At 40.2% G+C, this 14,875-nt stretch overlaps 1 protein-coding gene across 15 annotated transcripts in view; it reads left to right on the forward strand.

The window, feature by feature from the left end:
- RAF1 (Raf-1 proto-oncogene, serine/threonine kinase) overlaps nucleotides 1–14,875 on the forward strand; it is a 69,020-nt gene that overhangs the window by 29,560 nt on the left and 24,585 nt on the right. For 6 of the 15 annotated variants that reach the window (XM_081176459.1, XM_081176451.1, XM_081176454.1 and 3 more), the window contains 2 exons: nucleotides 6,285–6,375; nucleotides 9,131–9,257. The exons of 4 other annotated variants lie outside the window; for them this stretch is intronic. The gene's annotated coding sequence lies outside the window, so the exon portion shown is untranslated. Of the gene's footprint in view, nucleotides 1–1,573; nucleotides 1,594–6,284; nucleotides 6,376–9,130; nucleotides 9,258–14,875 lie in introns of those variants that run through there. 5 more of the 15 variants (XM_081176464.1, XM_081176462.1, XM_081176463.1 and 2 more) reach the window with 3 other exon arrangements.

A 14,875-nucleotide genomic window follows, 5' to 3' on the forward strand; every position in this document is an offset into this window, starting at 1 on the left:
TCTTGAATCGTGTCTCTTGCCGCTTTAATACTAGCTAGCTTCTTTTGTGCCAGCTAGTTCCTTGTATATGTCATTAGTTTAATTCCTTTTCTTTTTCTTAGCTGTGCAGTGTGGTTATCTAATATCACCATGCAATTCGTTTCCTTGTAGATGCAATCAACTATGGGACCTACATTGGTGCCTTCCAAGAGTGTCTTGGAATGTATATTTGCTAATTAGAAGTTGACCTTCTAGCAGTATCTTAGAATGTGTGCAGTGTACATTAGTGTTCATACATGTGTGTGGTCCCAGTCATTCCCTTTGTTAATCTGGATGACAACTCACAAGTTGGGTGATTATATTTATGGATGGCAGCAATTCACGTGATTTGCAGCTATTAGAAAAAAATGCTGCATTCATCATACAGATTTTAGCAGTTTGATTTCCTGTTTTACTTGTTACTTTTATCCCTAGGACTTGTGTCAAAGATGAAATGTGTTGTTGGAGAAATGTGTTGTGTGAATTAGCACAAACTTTGTGGAATAAGGAGGAACACTTTTATTTGCTGGCACTGCTTGGGATATTACGAACTGGTTCATTTATGAACTGGTTCATTTATTATGGAAAACTGTTCAGTTTAGCTTTTGGTAGGTACTGAAAGATTAGTTTGATTTCATACTAGCTTTAGGCATGATCACTTTATCCAGTGGGTTTTACTAGAGTGTGGTATCTTTTGATGTTTAAAGAGAACAGCTGCATGGATCTTCTGTGTAGGGTGCCCTGTGATCACATGCTCATAGAGTATGTATGCTGTACATACTGTAGCTCCTAACATTTCATTGTCCAGAGTGCTGCTGCAGGAATGAGTAGTTTAGTTCTGTCAAGTGCTACAGAACACCTAATTGATTTCTGGACTTGACTTGACTCAGGTGCATTTGGGATCCATAGCAGATCCCATATCTTATCTGATTTATGGTTTACACTAAATAGAAGGAATGACTTTAAAAACAGAATGAACATACCAGCATTATCTTTAGATCTTTCCTGCCTGTATTTTATTTTAATCTGTGTTGAACCATTTATTTGTTTGAATTAGACACACCTGTTTTGTAGTCTTTCTAGAAGCTCTAATGATCCAAAGCTAGCTTCAAAGACAAACGAGCACATTTGCACACTATGCTGTCTCCCATATGTTCATATAGGCTTTTGCCATATGATTGGGGTAGCCAGAAAACTACAAAGTATAAGCATATGCTGAATGTTTTTGCTCATTAAGACCTGCTCTAACTGAGGATTGTGGGAAATATGTTCCAACAGCTAAGTAAAAGCTTTTAAGTGTTGATGGCTGGCTTATGTCACAGGTTCCTCAATGGATTTTCCCACTTAGGAGGCTTCACTGAATTTATTAAAGAAGCTTTTGTTGCAGTAATAAATGACCACCAGACATTGTGCCTCTTCTAAGTAGCAAGAAGACTAGTTGCACAGCTGGACAGGGACTAGGGACTTTATATTTGAGGTTGTACTGCATGTAGCTCTGCCTGTCCTGTTGACCTTGTTTTGATGTTCTTATTTCCTAGTACCAACAATCACATTCTTCAGCAAGCTCCACCCATGGTATGTAGCAACATGGGATAGAACAGTAGATAGAGCTAGGCTTGTGATGTGTTACGGTACTTTTAGTCCTGTGTGTGAGACCTCAGTCCTGGGGGCACAAATTTGGCTCTCTGTTCCTCTATCTGGTCCTAGGGACTCTACTCCCCCTGGCAACAACCTCTTTCCCCACGTCACACCCTTCTTGAACAGGCTGGAATGTGCTATTGAACTGTGATGGTGCCTCTTCCTTGCCTGGATGGAGAAGGGGAGGGGGTGGTGTGTTCAAACCTTTGATTTTTGTGTAACCAACTGTAAAAATCACGAGGTGCATCCGTTGCCCCACCCACTTTTGCCTCTGGTTGCATCCATTTTTACCTCTGGCCACCCACTACTGGCATGCACGTCCTGGAAGGTTGCTCTCAAGGGAATGTAGCCCTCATTCTGGGAAAAAAAGCCCATACCCGCTTTCCTAAATTCCCTAGTGGTGTCAAATTAACAAAAGGCAGTTGTTTATTAATAATTTGCTGGTTTTCTAAAACTACTTTTGTGCTATTTGTGTATAGTACACATACTAAATAAGCTTCCAATCTGACCTGTTTGCTCTGGAGTTTGCATGTTCAGAGAGAAGGTTGAATCCTGGGAAGTCTCAGCAAAAACTGTCTTCATTGGCTAGGTGTGTACCAGTGTGCTGAGAAATGGAAATGCATTATACAGGGTGGACCAAAAGTAGGTATACTTTTAACAATCAATCAATCAATCAATCAACCAATCAATCAGTAAATAACTAAATGAAAAAAGGATTATTTTTCTTTACTGATACAGTAATAACTCCGCGAATGTCCGCCTTGTCTAGCGTCCATTCCGGCGAATGTCCGTGGCAAACCTGGAAGTACCGGAACGGGTTATTTCTGGGTTTGCCGCTCGTGCATGCGCAGAAGTGCTAAATCGCACTTCGCTTTGCCCTGCGTCCTTTTTGGCTAGCGGCTGCGGCTCCGGAATGGACCCTGGTTGCAAAATAAGGTATGGCTGTATTGTGAATGATGAGAAGTTGAGTCAAGAACAAAGAAAGTGGATTGTAAAACACCCTGTACATCTCTTGATACTGCTATGGGTCCCTTGACATCTGGGCAAAAGACGGAGTTATTCTGTCTTCTGCTGCTGGGCATAATTTGAAAGGCTATTTTAGGCAAACTTTTTAGGTGTGTACCGAGTAGAAAGAATTAAGTAGTGTAACCAGATTGGGCAGAATATGATTTTATCCTTTTGTAAATTTTGCTACTTGGTATTCTGAATGGAATGTGTGTGTTATGTTAAGCATGTCAAAAATAAAAACCAAGTTGAAATTACTCTTGCTGAAACAGAGAGGTTGATTAGTCATAATATATTGATGTTTCTTTCAGAGAGATTGGTTAGTCATTAGGTTACCATATCTTCACATAGTAATGTTAAACTTTCTCTGTCTATTGGCATATTGAGCTCAGCATTATGCAAGGAAATTATCCAAGGTCCGTCTGACATGATTATTTTAGACATGATGTAAGAATACATATTTCCACAATGGGTGCAAGCATTGCTCTAGTCAGGAATGGAAAGCAAAATACCGGTAGAGAGAGATGCAGGTGGCCCTAGGAAATACACATGCTGCTTTTGTTGACCTGATCTCAGTCTTTGGCAGGATAAATAAATAGATTTTATGGAGAAAACTAGAGTTAGGAAGTACAAGACACCTGTTGATTCTAATTAAGAACTTTTACACAAGCACCAAAGTTCATATTAGAGTAGACAGAGAATGCCAGTTGTCAGAGGAAATTGGTTCAACCAGAGGGGTAAGACAAAACAGTTTACTAGCCCCCTTTTTGCTCAGCATATATGTGAATGGCATCATTGATCAACTAGCTGATAAATCAAACTTTTTAGCAGTTGTTGGCACATGGAACTAAATGTATTGCTATTCACAGACAATGTGGTTCTGTTATCCCAGACCCTAACTGGCATGAGGATATTGTTGAAATCATTTGGGGAAGTATGCAATAAGGAACAGTTATGTGTGAATTATGCCAAGACTAAAGCAATGGAACACAAATGGCAACTAGGCAGTAATCAACTGGAATAATCAAATAGATATAATAATCTGGGGATATGTTTTGCACGAATAGCCTATAGAACTGGTAGATTAATAAACTAAAAGTTCAATGTAGTCGGTGTTAAAATTTGCCAGAATGAAGAGAGTGAATTTTGTGGTGCTTGTTTTTAAGAGTTTTTGCTGATTAGGTTATTCCTCAGTTTTACATATAAGAGAGAAATCTGGGGAGTTCTGGAACCATATTAGTTGGAGGTAGTACAGAGTAGATTGATTTATACTTTATTTGGTCTCTCACCAGGAATGCCGTGGTAAGCAGTTACTGGTGTCGGTGACGTAATGCCTGTGGTGTTTTAACTTTTCATTTCCATCCGTTCCTGGCATCAGAAAGAGGTTATGGTGGAAGTGATACAGATCCAGGGCAGCCAACATGGTCCTCTCCAGATGTTGTGGACTACGACTCCCACCATGCCTGACCATTGGTTATGTTGGCTGGTGCTGATGGGAGTTGCAGTCCACAACATCCAGAGGGCACCATTTTGGCTACCCCTGTGCTAAACAGTAATATTTAACTTTTTTTAGTCTTTAATGAAAAGTAGATGCAAAGGCCATTCCATGTAGCATTTACAATGAAGTTGACCCATTCATTTCCTTATTGTTATTGCTAACAAGGGCTCTTTCACACCTTATAAGTATCATGAGAGGGATCCAGATTTGGGACTAAGATCCAGCAGGAGGGTTATGCAGGGTGAAGAGAAGGAAGGCAATTTTATCTGATTTCTCCTGCAGCCTGCCATCTCCCCACCATTCCACCTCCCATGCTGTTCTGGTCCCTCATTCTTCCACTCCTGCGGAAAGGAGGAACCAGTGAAAATTACCTCTCCCCACCTCCGCCTAAGTGGAAGTGTCCTTTGAACAGAGTTCTGTTCACAGGATGCAACCCAATATGTTTCTAGCAATATTACGATTGCTACTATTACAATAACATGATATAGAAAAAAATATTAATACAGGGTTAGAGCACCTGTGGAACCTTTCATTCTGATTTGGAAAGATAAATGCCTCTGAACCCTAAATATATTATAGCTAGCTCAGTAGTAACTAATCCAAAATCTATACATGTACATAATGAAGGCGGTATAACTGAGGGGAACTTGCAGTCTAGCATGTTTAGAATTTCATTGTAAGTTGACATGAATGGTCATAATTTTATGGCAGAAATAGTAATCTAATTAAAATATTTACATGACTACATTATTTGGAAATTAAAACATTCAGTTATACAAGTTTTCCAGTGTAGTATTGGATGTTAAATGTGGTGGATATGCTGAAAGGCTTCTACAGTATAGCACCTCTGAATTATATTTAAATCTGTCCACTGAGACCAATTCTTTTCTCTATAGAAAAAACACATTTAAAATACAGGCCTTCATTTCTGAATAGTTGGTATGTGTATACAGTGAGGATTTTAAAGGATTTCTCCAGACTTCTTCTGGACATGCTAATTTATGCATCTATTAAAATCTGCTTTGAAAGCCTACAAATAGGTGACTAAGGCATCTGTCATCACTTTGGCAGTGTGGATGTTTTGTCTTTGGCTCAGCTTGAGTGATGCTAACTTTTATCCGCTTAGACTGTGAATATTTTTATATTATTACTTTTACAATCCCACCATTCTTTCAAGGAGCTCAAGGTGTTGTACATGATTCTCCCTTCTCCATTTTATCCTCACAGCAACCTCGCTGAGCGATTGTAACTGACTCAAGGTCACTCATTGAGCTTCATAGATGAGTGGGGATTTGAGCCCTGGTCTCCCAGGTCCTAGTTCAACCCTAATCGCTATGTACGTTGGCTCTGATTGACTATTACTGACCGTTATGACTGGAATCCCATCAGCGATGAAAGCAAACAAACCAATTTCATCCATAAAAATATTTTCTCAACAAATCATATATGAAAACAATTCGAATCTAATGCAGATACAGTCTGTGGATACAAATCTCCTCTTAAAAGGACTTGTTAGAAAAAACGAGGGTCTTCAGTAGTCACTGAAAAGACAATACAATATGTAATGGGGGGTGGGGTGGAGTCCAAAATATCTGGTTCCCCACTACACTATACAGGCCTTGAATCTTCCAAAAGTGTGTCTGATCAGGATTCAGGTGGGAAATGGTAAGTCTAGCTGTGTTTGGTTTTGGAAGCCTTGTGGCACATTTCAACCCCAGAGCTGAGCAAATTTATTTCAAGCTTCTTGATATAACATCTTAACATATATCAAAGATCTCAGTTAAATGGAGCTGCCTAGAATCTAGAAACTAAATGTGTATATTAAAAAAAATGCATATAGAGGTAACCTCCCCGTTTCACTCTTAATGAAGCTTAAGCTCATACATATACATCAAAATTAAGCTGTGTTTCATTATGTGCTGATGATTAGCAAATATTGTCATTGAACATGAGTCCATAACAGGAAAGTTGGCTGCTTTGTATGTGCCAAGAAGGGCAATTGAGAATTATGTGCTAAAGAATATAGCCAACTTGTATATTTTCAGAATATTATCTATAGTATATGAATTTAATGTATCTGGTGTGAGCCTAGTTATGATGGACATATTGCATTTGGTGTTCTTAGGGCTGGAGCACATAACTACGTTTGCCATGGCAGTGATGCTGCTGAAAACAGGAGCATGGAAATTCATAACATGATCGCGGAGGTCCACACAGTAAGTATTTCTCTATGTTATGAGCAGGATGATGGTTTTGGCAGCATCCCAGTGGCAAAGCGTAATGTGTACTCCAGCCCTTAATCTGGAATTATTACCTCAGTTGTGAAACATTTGTTAGCTGTTGAATATAGTGAGGGTTGAAAAGGAACTCAGACTTTTTGCATGTGTTGGATTTTCAACTGTTATCATGTGCTGCCATCTTCATAAGAAGGAGAGTTTAAAAATTTAGTACAATTATTGGGTTATGCTTTGACATGCAGGGGTTACAAGAAAATATACAATATTAGTTTATATGTGATCTTTGAGCTATACAGCCAGTATCCAATGAAGTAGTTCTGTTAGCACAGAACTTCCCCTCTCTCTCCTACATTACTCCAAAATCTGTTCAGGGGTTTCCCCAACCCTCTGGAGCAAATTTGGGAAGGTGTAGGGAATGGAGAGAGGAGTTTTGTTGCTCAGCTAACTATCTTGTTGTATAATGTCCTGTTTTCCACACCTTCTTTAATTCTCTCTCTCTGTGTAAGTGTGCCTCCCCCACTGTGTAACAGTAAACCTTTCACATTTTAAAACCCTATGCTATTATGTTTTTGTACTTTTTATGTTGTAATTATATATTGTGAACTGCCCTGAGATCTATGGATGAAGGGTGGTACAGTGGTACCTCGGGTTATGAACAGTCCTGCTTACGAACACTTTGGGTTACGAACTCCACAAACGTGGAAGTAGATGTCCCGGGTTGTGAACTTTGCCCCGGGATATGAATGCAATCTGCTTCCGGGGCCTCAGGAAGCCTATGTAGGGAATGCGTGCCTCGAGTTAAGGACGCTTTGGGTTGTTTTAAGAACGGACTTCCAGAATGAATTAAGTTCGTAACCCATGGTACCTCTGTATACAAATTGTAGTAGTAGTAGTAGTAGTAATAATAATATCATAGGATTTCATTAGACTGCCTGCTACATTTAAATCTGTTCATTTTAGTGATTTTGTTTGTTAGCTACCTTTACCTCTCAAGAAAAGGTGGGATGGTTTTATTAGGGGTGTGTGTGAGTGTGTAGGATAAAATGTATACTTCTTCCCACTAGTTATTATTTATACTTCTGTTTATAGTTTGTTTGCAAGCCGCAATGTTTATCATCTTTCAAAAATTCACACATATGTGTGTGTGTGTACACACACACACACACACACACACACACACACACACAGAGACTAAGTTTGCTATAAGAGTTCTGTACAGCTTTTAGGGAAATATATTTGTTGTATTTTAGAATGTAGACCCCACTGTAGAATTGCTAGCTGTCACCTCAGTGACATACACACATAAGTTTCCCCACAAATCTTTTAAATTAGCTTGTAGGTGTTGCAGTTAGAGTTAAACCAGTGAAGATCTGCATGTTTCCCCAAACTACATGCAAGTATGACAGAACTCCTTTTCTTTTTCAAAGAATGATCAGGAGCAGAAAAGTGGCAGTAGTGTTTAACTTTGTCTTTGTTCCACTTCTCTCCTTCCTGATATTTTTCCTGCTTTGGTTTCCCCCCATATGCGTATTGGAGGTTTTTCTGTTCTAAAAGAGCCATCGGATTACAGTTAGGTGTATTGTGTGTGGTGTATATTTTATGTGTAAAGTGCATAATTTTGAGGCTTAACAAAATGTTAGTTCATTATTCGGCTCTGTTTACAAGTTTGTTTAGGTTTAAAATTTTGGGTTTAGCGCAGTGATCCTTGTTCCTGCCGTCCAGGCCATGGGGCACTCCTCAACCATTTGTCTTAATTTGGAGTGTTTAATTGGCATATTATGGAGTTGAGCAAGTGCTGTGAGTTTTCTTTTGGCACATGAGAAAAAAGGAGGGCTGAAAATATTTCATATTTGAATGTGTGGTTATCGCATATTTATATACCTGAGGAAGACAGGATGCTTTGTTTTCTCCCTTGCCTAATCAAAGGTGTCTTTTTGTTAATGCATGTCAGGTTCTCTTGGGTCATTTTTGCTTCTTTCTTTTAAACATTTTTAAAGCTTCGAACGGAAAACATAAAATACACATGACAAAAATAATTTTTTTTAGTTTAAATTGGCCAAGTTTGAATTTCTGCCTATAAAAATATTACAGAATTTAGTTTATTTTATATTTAGCTACTGAGTGAATTTATTTGTGATGTAGTAATTAATGATCTGGATAATTCTTCCTCAATAAAATGTTTCTTACTCTGCTCAGTAGATGCCCTCATGGAACAATTCTTACACTTATAGCTAAATTTTTATCCCAGTCCTGCCCATGGTTGCTTGGAAGTGCTAGTAATATCAGTAGCAGTTTAAAGGGAATATCTCCTATATATGGCATTATGGCATATCATCATACAAAAATGACAACCAGAAATAATGTAGCAAAGGAAAAGGTGGCAAGGAACTTCTGGTGTACACAAAGAACTGTAAAAGAGAAATAGTTTCTTTTGCATAATGCAACCAAACTAGTAGTCTACAGGAAGTTTGAAACAAGACAGCGTGCCAGGATTGAACATTTTAAGACATGCTTTTGTCTTAGGAAAATTGCAGATTTGATGCTTGTAGATGGCCATAGTTTTATAGATTGCAATGATCAAAGAACTGCCTCCATACTGGCTACAATGACTTTTTTCCAGAACTTGCATGACTTCTTATGGGGACTGTTGCCTGGGCTCGGTTCATTGTGCTCACTTAACTCATGTGTATTTGCAAGACTCAACATTGACCTTATCTAACTTTTTTAAATGCAGAGTTGAAAAGAACTACCAGTCTCCCAAGTGCATACTGACAGGAGCCTGCCTGAGGTGAAAACTCTTAAGTGAAAGGAGTAGACTCTGGATTCTTAATACATTGGAGTCCTGCTCTACAACTAGTTTGGTAGGTTGGCTTCTCAGGGTAAAGGGGTAGGGTTGATGGAGAACCAAGTGTCATACTCTCAGTGTGAGTTTGTTCTCAAGCACCCTCCTCACACAGTAGCTGCTGCAGCTGCTGCTTCTCCCTTGGCATGGATTAATCTTACTTTTCTTTCCTTGGTACAGTTTCTGACATGGAGGGTTGAGAATTGGCATTGGGGAAGGAATTATAGATGCCAATTGTCTAGCAATAACTCGCTGTGCTAATCTACTTCCTTCCTCTGTTTGCAGTACTGTGGGGAAAAGAGTCAAGATTACATGAGTGAGAAAGTAGCTGCCCCTCTTCTTTTGACCTTCTGTTCTTGCTGTCTGCTTTATTTATTTTGGATATATTTCGGCTGCATTTCAGGACAGAGTCCACTGAAGGTGGCTTACGGAACATAAAACACAAGAAAATTACAATTCCAGTATGACACCGTATGAAACTGGTTACACAATGTAAAATCAAAACCCATAAATAAAAACCCCCAATAATTTAAAAGCCAGCACCAACTATATAAAATAATCTTGGTTGAAGGCCATTTAAGAGAGAAGAACTGAAGAACATTTTGAAGGCTAGAACTGATGGTGCCAACTCATATCCCTTGTGTGGGAGTTTCATAGATCAGGGACCACCACTTGAAAATACAGTGTCTCTGGCGCATGTTCATTTAGTTGACAAAATTTCAATGGGTTTACTCTTGAGTAGAACTTAGGTGGGCAAATGAAGAAAACTATCAGTGGATTGCGGTCTGTAATAGATTGAATTTGGCCCAGCAGTCAGTGCTTTCCTGTCACTATGTCTGAGACTTATACTTGATTATATTTCTCTGCCACTTTTCATTCAGATTAATTCCAAAGCGACTTACAATCAATAAATAACAGTAACATAATAGAACATCATAAATGTAGCAGAAATCAAACAGAATAAATAACAAACTAGTAAAACAATTACAAATCATCAAAACAATTAGCATCTATGAAACGCTTGTTAACAAAACTACTAAAAAATAAGCTAAACATCACAGTTACAACAAAAATAATATTTTAGGATTCACAAAGTACTACAGCTAACTCTTTGTCTTGTCATTACTTTAAGTTATTCCAACTGTTTGCTTGGTTATTCTGTTGTATTAAAAAATAGCATATCAGACTCCATTTTAAACTGGTGTTATGGATGAGTAATCGCTAAATTAATCCAGAGTATGTTGTGTTTCAAGTAGGGAGGTGAAATCTCTGTTCAGCTGTGTTTTGTTACATTTGTGTCATATGCTCCCGTTTAGGGACTCAGAATACCGTTTTAACCTCCCAACAGCCCATTGAGGATAGTTAGACTATGAGTTATTTCTCCAAAAGCCACACAGTGGATTCAATTCAGAGATCATGTAAGAAAAGTGAGGCATTTTTTTGCTTATTTGTCTTGCATGGATTCCCCCACCCCCAATTTGTTCTGGCTGGTTGGGGAACCCTCTGGATTAGTGTGGGAGGGTTGTATGTGGGAAGGGTATTCGTGAAAATTGCCACCTCCTCTTTCTGTCCGCGGGAACGTCTGCTGCATCAAAGGCCCTTTCATGAAGGAAGGGCAACTCTGAATCCTAGGCCAGTGGTTTTATATCAATCAGGATTTGAGCTGGATATTCTTACATTTGAATGAGCCAGCACAGCCATGAAGCTAAATGGTTGGCCTTCAGCAAGTTCCTCCCTCTGCCTGCTAGGCTTTTGAGATTGAATTGAAATATTCCCATATATGAAGGGAGCCCTGGAATTATGTTTGGAATATTAATGGTACAATATGATTTAGTGGTTAGAGTTTCAAGACTAGGGCCAGAGAGATTTGGGTTTAAATCCCCTTTCATTGGATGATGGCCTTGAGATGGTCATTGAATCTAAGCCTACCTTTCTTCAGAGATGTGTATCTGAAGAAGTGTGCATGCACACGAAAGCTCATACCAAGAACTAACTTAGTTGGTCTTTAAGGTGCTACTGGAAGGATTTTTTTTATTTTGACTATGGCAGACCAACACGGCTACCTATCTGTAACTTTCTTCAGAGAGTTGTTGAGAACTATAAAATTAGGGGAGAGCCATGTATGTCACTGTGAGTGCCTTAAAAGAAGGATGGAATGTGAATCTACCAAACAAACAAGGTAGCAAGAGACAAATAGAGTTGATACCTTCACATGTTGTAGTAATAAGTTGACATTTGAACATTGATAATATTCTACCTGTGTTTCTGACCCTGATAAGGAAAGTGGTCAGAGCCTGCAGTTCAAAGCACTACTGTTTGTTGTTCACTTTTTTGACCTGTAGAAATGTTGACACTGGCAAGGGCAACAAACACACCTAGTTGGTTTTCTATTCCAGTAAACACAATTTGCAGATATGTGCAGGATCTAGATTAGAAGTGGGAAACCTGTGGCCCTCCAGATGATGTTAGACTCAGCTTCCATCAGCCCCGGCCTGCATGCCCAGTGGTGAGGAATGATGGGAGATATAGTTCAGCAGCATCTGGAGGGCCACAAATTCCTGAACCCTGATCTAAATTTACAAGTTCCTTGATCTGCAAACACTTCTGAGAATTGAATTGCAAGGAACATTAGTGGCAACATGGCAATGGGAAATTTTGCATAGCTGCTTTCGTCTTGAATCTTTTCTAATTAAGTGCCTGTTTAGTAGCTTTAAAATCTGATTGGACAAGAAAACTGTCTCCATAGACTGCTTCAGCCAACTGGTTTCTTAGTGCATGAAAGATGTTTGAGCCCAAGCATGTCTTCCCCTCCAATTTGCCCTCTTCTTGTGTGCCTGGATTCAGTTCTGGTTTGTAGGGAGTTTTTGAACTGCACTTATCTGGCTCTGATGTCACAGGAACTTGGTTGCTCTATGGAAGTAAACAATACAAGGAAGCATCTACCAAATGAAAGAGAGACACCACTTCTCAAGAAGTTAATTAAGATTTATCCTAGCCTGAACAACTTATAACTGTTTATTAGCACCTTGAGATGTCTCTTTTTTGGTATGTTTCTTATGCAGGTAGTTAATGGCTTATTGTATCTGATGCACTTGGAATCCTTGAAATGTGCAATATGAGTTCTAAATACTAACTTTACCAACAACTCTGAACTACACTTCAGATTTCCTACAGATCACTACCTCTTTTCCTTCCAACTGTATCCCTTTGCCTGCATTCTTCTGCTGCATTTTCTCTGCTCATGATAGGGATCCCTCATGGGTTTGTTTATGTAATTCTGGACAGGTATGTGCATTTTGGAATGGAAAATTTCCTCCAAATTTTCCAATATAAGTCAGTTGGAATCTGATACAAAATGTTTGACAAATCCCAGATCAACCATGTAATTGATTGTGTGACCTTGGGAAATAATTGTGCCTCAATTTTAACCTATAGGTTGCGGTAATACAATTAAATGATTTATTTCTCACCCTTTAAATAGTGGGAAGGAAATCTAAATGTTACTGCTAGCTTAAATATTTTTAATCAGTTGATTAATCAACTTCAGCTTTAACCAATTAAACATCAGGACCCATTTTTGATTGGTGCAGTTGAGGGATAAAGGCTCTTTTTCCTTTTAGCCTGGTTTGATTCTACTATGTTACTGTATTAGGGACTGGAAAAGAAAATATACAATAATTTTCTGACAGTAAATGGAAACTTCTGTTAAGTTGTAAATCGTATTAGACCAGTATCAGAAAAAGGATAAGTATCCTGAAATTTTTATATGCAGGCTTACTTAAATACAGTAATTAGTCAACTGGCAGCTCAATCCTATGCATATTTGCACCGAAGTAATTCCCATTATGTTCAATGGGCTTATTAAACTTGTAAGCGTGTAGGTCCACAATCTAAACATATTTGATGGCCTACTAAATTTGCAATCAAATTGTACATAGACACTCTACATATGAACCCCTTTTGTATGCTATTGATATGAAGGTGTGCTCACACACTAAAGTGAAAGCACAGTTCCCTCTTCTGAAGTTGGTTAGCTTCCCCTGTTGTCTATTCATTAGGTGTGTACATCTACATATGTAGGATTTCCACCTGCAGATATCCACACCTAATGTGAGGATAACAGGTGGGGCTGAGTGAAGCCCTGTGACCTCTAGGGTTGGCCAGTAGTGTGGCCCTGCTACACCTTGATTGCATGACCACCCCTTTATGCAAGTAGCACTTGAATAGAGCTATACAGTGGACCCTCGGGGTTACGTACCTCTCTGGATACGTAATCTTTGGGTTGTAAAAGCGGCAAACCCGGAAGTATTTTTCTGGGTTTTGCCGCTTGTGTGTGAGCAGAAGCGGCGCCTCTGGTTACGGATTTTTCAGGGTGCACATGGACCCCTGGAACAAATCCGTATCCAGAGGATCCACTGTAATTGAGATTCTAAACAAATATGTAAATTCGCTAACAATGTAGTCGTGAATCAGTGTCTCTTGGTACTGCTAAATGCAGACTTCTGGGAGAAAAAGTAGTTTACATTAATTAAAATAAAACATATTAAATTGATATTTAACTCTCATATACATATCTGTATATCAACATACAGTTTGATTCTATGGAGGGTTAGAGAAAGTTACATTGTCTTGGGATTGGGATCCCTTTAGCTGTTCAGTGAGTGAAGGCTTCTAATGTGCAGAGTCTAAGAATCTGTACTGTGTCACATGCATCGCACAGTTTTCCTTACTGATGGACACAGCATGCGGTTGCAGAAATTTAGGTGTACCGTATTTTTCGCCCCATAGGACGCACTTTTTCCCCTCCAAAAATGAAGGGGAAATGTGTGTGCGTCCTATGGGGCGAATGCAGGCTTTCGCTGAAGCCTGGAGAGCGAGAGGCATCGGTGCGCACCAACCCCTCTCGCTCTCCAGGCTTCAGGAAGCTATCCGCAAGCTTTGCAAGCCCGGTGGGAGTTCCCACGGGCTCACAAGGCTTGCGGGCAGCAGCCTGCAGCCCCCGCGAGTGTCCGCAAGCCTTGTGCGCCCGGCAGGAGGTCCCGCCGGGTGCGCGAGGCTTGGGGCGGCAGCCTGTCGCCCGAAGCACAGGGAGCCCTCCGGAGGGCTCCCCGTGCTTCGGGCGAGTGTCTGCAAGCCTTGCGCGCTCGGCAGGAGGTCCCGCCCGGTGCGCGAGGCTTGGGGCGGCAGCCTGTCGCCCGAAGCACAGGGAGCCCTCCGGAGGGCTCCCCGTGCTTTGGGCGAGTGTCTGCAAGCCTCGCACGCCCAGCAGGAGGTCCTGCCGGGTGCGCGAGGCTTGGGGCGGCAGCATGTCGCCCGAAGCACTGGGAGCCCTTCGGAGGGTGCCCCGTGCTTCGGGCAGGTGAGCGCAAGGCTTGGGGCGGCAGCCAGGGCGGAGGGGGGGAAAATAATTTTTTTTTATTCATTTCCCCCCCAAAAACGAGGTGCGTCCTATGGGCCGGTGCGCCCTATAGGACGAAAAATACGGTATATCTGTACATATGAACACTCACAAAAGAAAAATCAGCATAGCTGTTGACAAGGTTTTCTTGCCCTTGATTGTACAAATTATAATTCATTGGCCTATACCCGAGTACCACAAATGTTTCATTTATAGTTGAACAATCTAACTGTTTTGAG

Source organism: Podarcis bocagei (assembly GCF_964188305.1).
Source record: "Podarcis bocagei genome assembly, chromosome: 2".
NCBI lineage: Eukaryota > Metazoa > Chordata > Lepidosauria > Squamata > Lacertidae > Podarcis > Podarcis bocagei.